Consider the following 8,761-nt stretch of genomic DNA (forward strand, 5'->3'; position numbering starts at 1 on the left):
TCATTAACGACATCGGCATGAGTTCAACACGTTCATAAAGATGTTAGTTAATACCGGAATTGTACATTAACATTTAACTGCTTCAAGGCAAACCTTTGCAAGCCGGTTAATTTGATTGTTTCTAATCCAATTCTGACTTAAATGAAAGCAGTGAGTGTTTGAGAAAAGTAAAAATAATCGAACAAATATTCATTTGTAAGAAGCTGGAACGGCACTATTGAGTTGAGTGGATAAGGGGTACACTAGTGGCTGCTGTCACTCGAATTTACGTCTTTTGGAGGTGCTCCAGAGCGAAACCAGAATACCGAACTTAGTTTTTTTGAAAACGCCAAAATGAAACATTTGCCAATTTTATTCAATTATATCTAGAAATAAATGCATTGTTTTACACTGTCATAGCAAAAGAAAAATGACGCTATGGCCGCAGGAGCTGCAACTCATCACCAATGGAGTTTGTTGACCTCAAGCGACAGCGGCGAGTGCAGCGCATGCCCTGCGCGATGGAGTCATGAAAATCCTTAAGCTTTGGTTAAAATTTCCGTCCCCGCCCCTAAGATTTATCTTTGTCCTTCTTCCAGTACATTAGGCAACCAAGAATATTCTGGTCCTCGTGAGCAGTTGTGAGGAAATAATGCCACGCAATGGAAGTTTTTATTTGAGGGCAAGAACGGCCGGGCGGTCGAGGGCGGTATCCATGATACTGCACTCGGGTCAGCTTAGGTTTTGCTTGCGCCGCTAGCAAAAGATTCTCAGACGCAGGAAAACTGGAAAATGTGGTGCATTAGAAAGTTAATGCAGGTCGATGGTAAAGTTTTGTGAATAATTAGGATGTTCACATCAACAGTATGATGAATTCTAACAAAATCACTCTTCTGCAATGTCGGGAAAACTACCGACGGATTATTTGAATCTATCAAGCTGCGGGAAAAGGAAACGTAAATACTGGCAAATGCTCCTTATCGGTTAATCGAGATAAAAAGATCGAATGCACAAAATCTGTGTAAAGCAACATAAATATATGTATAAGATGGCAAAATCGGTTCCATTATACAAGTTTAACTACTAACCCGAGCATGCATTAAAAAATTAATATAATCTACTCCAAAGTGTCGAACGATGTTTTTCGCACTTGTAAAATACGAAAATTGGATGATAATCAAGAATTAAAAATATGGTTTAAGATATTTCCGAATTTTAATTTCTGGTTAGAATTCAGATTATTAATTTCGTGTAGTCATTTCGATCGAAATATATTTAAACTCTAGTGTAACTCGAAAGTTAATGTGGTTAGGTGCGACATTAAAATGATTTGAAATATTTTTTTGGACCTGTTTTCCAGTCATCCAACGACAACAAAAAGCATTGCTCGACACACTGCTAAACCACTAAGACAATGATTTGAATAACTGTCTTAGCATCAATCAATCTTAATGCATTCACCGGCAATCAATAGAATTTGTGCAATGGGAATAAATTGATGTGAAAAAACGTGCAAATTATACCCAAGAAAGTAGAGCTTTCGTCATTAAAAATATAATTCCCTCCTTCATTGTTTATCTAAAAGAAAAATCACTTTTAGATTTATTTGGTCTGATTTACATGGATTGGAATACACTATGAATAATATACATTGATTATGTTTTCAAATTCACAAAGGTATAGTGATAAAAAATATAACTCAGTACTCACTGCAGTGAGCGACAGAGAGCGCATTTTCTCGTAGACGAAAACTTGAAGTCACGGACGGACAGACGGACATGGCGAGCACAATAGTGCATTTTTTTCCAATGAGAAAATTCGCTTAAAATGATGACGCCCTAACTTAACGGCATAATACACACGTGGCGCATCAGGAACACGGCTCTCCTTCGCAGGAAGGAGAACCGGGCCTCGGTGCCAGAGAATAACTTCTGATGATATGGCAACGTGAGGAAATAATACAAAACCAAGCGGCCTTTCTTTGTCATTTTTCTTAGGCCCTGGTCATCACAGGCCTGAGGGCTGAGAACTCAAGGGCTAAGGGTAGGTACAGCCAAGCATATTTCGGAACAGAGAACCGTAAATACCAGGATGGAACGCAAAACAGACAATGAAAGTACTTGTGCATTAGATTTAGATAGATTAGAAGAAAATTATAGCCGGTGGCACCACTTGCTCAAGCCGGAATGAATTAACCAAATAATGATCCGCAAGTTCACTGCCACATTAGTGAGAAAGCGTTTGCATTAGCGGGATTATCCGTCCGTATTTTTGTGCTGACCTCCGCACCGACACCACAACAAAAACTGAAGCGGCAAGCGCCCGCTGCAGGTTTGTGTTGCCACTACACGGACACTAACAGGTCTGCGTCATCACCCCGAGAATACAGATCCAAAATACCCTCAGTTGGACCGTTCGAAATGTATTGAAGAAATTTACACGCACTGTTCTGGAAATCAGTGAGGTTAGGTGGGACAAATGTGCAGGGAACTTCTGGAATTGACTATTCATTTGCCTTCTTCGTGGTCTAATGCATCAGTTAACTATCCAGTGGATATAAATTAATTATTGTAATTCTCCATCAATAATTATTGCTAACTATATTACAAATTCTGTTTATTTGGAATGATTAACTAACACAGGGATGACCTAATACACGCACCACTAACGGAAGCCAATTATGCTACAGGAACCAAATGCTCTCGAAATGAGAGGATGTCAGAGTCCCTGAATGCATCGCCGAAGTTCATCGCATTGGCTGAACACGATTTACACGAGAGCACAACGTCGTCCAAGCAAAGTAAAGCCACTCAATCAAAGTAAAGCCACTCAAGCAAAGTAAAGCCACTCAAGCAAAGTAAAGCCACTCAAGCAAAGCCAAGCCACTCAAGCAAAGCCAAGCCACTCAAGCAAAGCCAAGCCACTCTAATGGGCTTTAGGATAACAATCAGATTCACTATAATAGTCTACACTCTACACACAATAGCCAGACACCTGCAGCGCTGTCGCATCAGCTATTCGCCAGTCGGCTGCATCATTCACCAGTCGTCCGTCTCATTCGTCAGTCGTCTGCACAACTACGAATAACTTAAAATTATTCCCTATTATGTCATTCATTTGCGGTTGCAAAAAATCCATACAAAACATGTTAAAAAACACCTCGTATCAAATGTCGGAACAGTAATCTCAATTGTGAAGTTTCTCAGAGATATCTTTTCAAACAAAGATAGCGCATTTAACTCGAGCCACTAAAAAGATAATTTCCCTAGAAAATGAAGTCCGAGGTGAATTATAGGGTTCTAATGCACATATTTGTGACCATGCATGTAAGCGGAATTGAGACTTTACGTTGACTATCACGTTAATTATTACTTTACGTTATATCGTTATTACGTATTACGTTATTACTTTACGTTGAGAATCAATTGTGCTCAAATACCTGCTAGCTCAAAGTGATCAATGCTCAAGAGCTGTGTAGGTTTTCCTTGCCTCGCTACTTCCACGAATGGTTTCTTCACCTTTGATGTACATAAAACGGAGCAAAATTTAGGAAACGGAGTATAATAAAACATGGGTGCAGAAGAGAAACTTAAGTTGAATAAAAACAGCATGAACATGCATATTGATTTTTAGAGCACGGCTACTCCGATTGGATTACCGAAGTGGAAAATTGACTGAAGCACATCGGGTAATCTCTCAATTTCAATTCATATGAGTGAGATATGAATGAGTCTAACGTTTTGAAGTGCCATCATTCGCAATAGCAAAGAGAAAAATGTTATTACAGGCTCACTGGGAGTTAATTAACGGATGCACAATATAGAATTATCTAGCGTTTGATGCATAGTCACATTTTGTTCAAGGGTTTATTCTTTGGGCGGATTTTGGCAAGGCATTTTTGTTGTTGGTTTTTCGGCAGAGGTTATTTTTGCTTGCGGTTTTTTTGATTTGTTGTTTTGTTTGTTGGTTGCTTGGGGGGGGGCTTAGGTTCTTTTCATTTTTTGGAATTTTGGTTTTGATTGAGGATTTGTTGGTTTTTTAATAGACTTTTGGACATGTAGAACCGATCGGTGCTAGAAGAGTTTTGCGATATACTACACACTAGGACTGTTTTTATTTAAATATAAGAAATTAAGAGAGGTCAAGATTTGCCCGGCAAATATTATTATTATAACTTTTACGACCAAAAATTATATTTGAATAATATTTTGCCTCATCACTACTTAGCGAAGCGTTCAGAATCCCGTTAAAGAGCGCATGCATAATCTTTGAATCTCGAAACGGCCGCGACAACGTCGCTCCAGACAACTACTACTGCGAACATATTATTAGGAAACTTTTCCACATAAATTACTAGTGTGGAACCAAAGTGCAGCGAAATGACGATAATATTGGGCAATAAAATACGACAATGAGCGATAACAGCGGCCGCATAACGACTCGAATGGCCATTCTATCAGTGAGCGAAGTTGTGTCTTCTTACGGCGCCTTCAGCGAGGCAGAGCTTGACAAAACCTCGAGTCAAGTTGTGAACTTTGATTTGGGATCAGCGTTAAATGCAGTGTCCATTGGTGAAAAAAATTACGAAATGAAAAAGAGCTGAGCATGATTGCAGGTACACAACCCTCAATAATTTTTTTCTTTAGCGTAAATTCCGCCGTAACAAAGAGGTGTTCCGATGAAAACGGAGAAATATTTCCATACAAAAACATAGATGTTAAGTAGTGACAGCTAGTGGGAGTGCCAGCACCGGAGTTGAAACGTTTGGACATTTGAACTGATTTTAATCAACAGAGAATCATCTCGCAAGAGAGCGAAGGATTAATTTGAGCAGAAGAGCCCTTTTGAATTCAGGATTTTGGTGCTTGAATTCAGATTTGATTTTCTACCATTAACAGTATTTTATACGTTTTAATAATCAACAAGTTGTGTCAATGGTTAAAGAAACAGGTCTGCGTCATCACCCCGAGAATACAGATCCAAAATACCCTCAGTTGGACCGTTCGAAATGTATTGAAGAAATTTACACGCACTATTTTGGAAATCAGTAGGATTAGGTAGGACGAATGTGCAGGGAACTTCTGGAATTGACTCTTTTTATGTGCCATCACCGTGATCTAATGCATCAGTTAACTATCCAGTGGATATAAATTAATTATTGTAATTCACCAAAAATTGCTAACCATTTTAAAAATTCTGATTATTTAGAATAATTAACTACCATAGGGATGACCTAAAAGACGCTCCACTAACGGAAGCCAATAATGCCACAGAAACCAAATGCTCTCGGAATGAGAGGATGTCAGCGTCCCTGAATGCATCACCGGAGTTCATCGCATTGACTGAACACGATTTACACGAGAGCGCAACGTCGTCCAAGCAAAGCCACTCAAGCAAAGCCAAGCCACTCAAGCAAAGCCAAGGCACTCAAGCAAAGCCAAGCCACTCTAATGGGTTTTAGGATAACAATCAGATTCACTATAATAGTCTACACTCTACACACAACAGCCAGACGCCTGCAGCGCCGTCGCATCAGCTATATTAGCCAATTGGATGCATCATTCACCAGTCGTCCGTCTCATTCATCAGTCGTCTGCACAACTACGAATAACTTAAAATTATACCCTATTATGTCATTCATTTGTGGTTGCTAAAGATTCATGCAAAACTTGTTAAAAAAAACCTCGTATCAAATGTCGGAACAGTAATCTCAATTGTGAAGTTTCTCAGAGATATCTTTGCAAACAATGATAGCGCATTAAACTCGAGCCACTAAAAAGATAATTTCCTTGGAAAATGAAGTCCGAGGTGAATTAGGGTTATAATGCACATATTTGTGACCATGCAAGCGGAGTCGAGACTTTACGTTGACAATCACATTAATTATTACTCTACGTTATTACGTATTACGTTATTACTTTACGTTGAGAATCAAGTGTGCTCAAATACCTGCTAGCTCAAAGTGATCAATGCTCAAGAGCTGTGTAGGTTTTCCTTGCCTCGCTACTTCCACGAATGGTTTCTTCACCGTCGATGTACATAAAACGGAGCAAAATTCAGGAGACGGAGTATAATAAAACATGGGTGCAGAAGAAAAACTTAAGTCAAATAAAAACAGCATGAACATGCAAATTGATTTTTAGAGCACGGCTAATCCGATTGGATTACCGAAGTGGAAAAATGACTGAAGCACATCGGGTAATCTCTCAATTTCAATTCATATGAGTGAGATATGAATGAGTCTAACGTTTTGAAGAGCCAGCATTCGCAATAGCAAAGAGAAAAATATTATTACAGGCTCACTGGGAGTTAATTAACGGATGCACAATATAGAATTAGCTAGCGTTTGATGCATAGTCACAATCTGATCAAGAGATTAATCATTGCGACGAATTTGGCAAAGCAATTTTGATGCTGGATTGTCCGCAGAAGGTAATTTTGACTGACGATTTATTGAATTATTGATGTGTCTGATCGATGCATGGCGCGGAGCATAAGATCATTTCACTGTTTGGAAATTCCGGTTTGAATGAAGAATTGATGGTGTTATAATAGACTCTTGGACATGTAGAACCGATCGGTGCTAGAAGAGTTTTGCGATATACTACACACTAGGACTGTTTTTATTTAAATATAAGAAATTAAGAGAGGTCAAGATTTGCCCGGCAAATATTATTATTACAACTTTTACTACCAAAAATTATACTTGAATAATATTTTGCCTCATCACTACTTAGCGAAGCGTTCAGAATCCCGTTAAAGAGCGCATGCATAATCTCTGAATCTCGAAACGGCCGCGACAACGTCGCTCGTGACAACTATCACTGCGAACATATTATTAGGAAACTTTTCCACATAAATTACTTGTGTGGAACCAAAGTGCAGCGAAATCGCGACCATATTGGGCAATAAAATACGACAATGAGCGATAACAGCGGCCGCATAACGACTCGAATGGTCATTCCATCAGTGAGCGAAGTTGTGTCTTCTTACGGTGCTTTTGGCGAGGCAGAGCTTGACAAAAACGGAGTCAAATTGTGAACTTTGATTTGGGATCAGCGTTAAATGCCGTGTCCATTAGTGAAAAAATTATGAAATGAAAAAGAGCTGAGCATGATTGCAGGTACACAATACTCAATACTTTTTTTCTTTAGCGTAAATTCAGCCGTAACAAAGAGGTGTTCAGATGAAAACGGAAAAATATTTGCACACAGAAACATAGATGTAAGTAGTGACAATGGAAGTTTCAGCACTGGAGTTAAAAAGTTTGAAAATTTAAACTGATTTTAATCGACAGACAAATCGTCTCGCAAGAGAAAGAAAGATTAATTTGAGTATAGAAGAGCCCTATTGAATTCAGGATTTTGGTGCTTGAATTAAGATTTGATTTTCTAGCAATAGCAGTATTTTATACGTTCTAATAATGAACAAGTTGCATCAATGGAATAAAATAGTCTAAAATAATACAGTAAAAATCGCCCAACGGCTTGTAATGTTTCAGTTATTGTGTTATATTCAGTTAGTAACATTTGTTGGTGCACTGGACGTTGATAACTTCTACAACACGGTATTCATTGTCAGTATTAATAGTAATTAATGTACGAAGGATAGAAGAATATTGTTTTTAAACCAATTATATCTGTATTATTACTTAATTACTCAATTGTGCATGAAATCATCACGAAAATTACGTGACATAATATTATTTGTGTCGGGTAGGACAAGTACTAGTGACATATTAATGCAGGGATTCCAAAACAGCTAGGTGCTACGCACGTACAACCTGTGGAATGGGAAGCGAGGGCCTTTCAGGTCCGCTGATGCGCTGTGTGCATTAGTGCTCGTCGGTAATTAAGACGTCTTGCAATTTTCATACTAGACTGGCGGAGCATATGATAAAAAGATATAGAACAGGAACCCTGCATGCGCATCCTCCTCATTTAGTTGTGCGCAAAGTAGCAGCAGTAAAGCCACAGAACACCAGCCTCAACAGAACAGGAAGCAACAGGGCAGCGCAAGTCTCAACGCTGGCGCAATAAATCAGGGTGACCAACGGCGCGTCTGCTCAGTGCTCAGCGCTTCACGGGTGAAGATTGCAAGTCCATTGCCTTGGTTCCATTCCTGCCGCAGCGTCTCCGTCTAACGAATAACTTTCCACCCTCCACTTCCTGGTCATACATTTGCACAAGATGAACGTGACTCTCAATCCAGACCGCGAGTAATCTACGGACGCATAAGCTATGCTTCATGACTGATTGATTGTGGCAAGCAATTCGACTGTCTGAATATTCATCCAGCTCGGGATGAATGTTAGTACATTTATTTAACTGAGAAGTGGCTGCTTCCTGAGTATGGCTGATAATCTTCACAGCCAATTTAATTGGCGGCATTTGGTTATTTAAACATTCAGCCATGAAAAATTTATACCCTCATGAATTTTCTAGGCACCGTTTGAAAAAAAACTGGAAAGACTGTGTAAGCGCACTGTTTGGTGCGACCTGCAGTTGTGAAGAAAATAACGGACCACGCCGTTTTTTTATGGTTACTTATAGCGGCCGTGGCGGCTACACTATCGCAAAATGTAGATGTGAGCTATTTTACAGTTGGAATTGATCGAATAGCTGTGGGTCATGTATTTAATATGGGTCGGAGTTTCGTTGCAGAATGTTTCGTTTCCTTCAACGGTATAAATGAGTACAATGAATTACAAATATAAATTAGATCCCCATAAAAAACAAAATGAAGATGTTAGTGGGCGTGGCTGTTAAGAGCATTGATGCTC

This window comes from Hyalella azteca, unplaced genomic scaffold (genome assembly GCF_000764305.2).
Source record: "Hyalella azteca isolate HAZT.00-mixed unplaced genomic scaffold, Hazt_2.0.2 contig13068, whole genome shotgun sequence".
Classification (NCBI taxonomy): Eukaryota; Metazoa; Arthropoda; class Malacostraca; order Amphipoda; family Hyalellidae; genus Hyalella; species Hyalella azteca.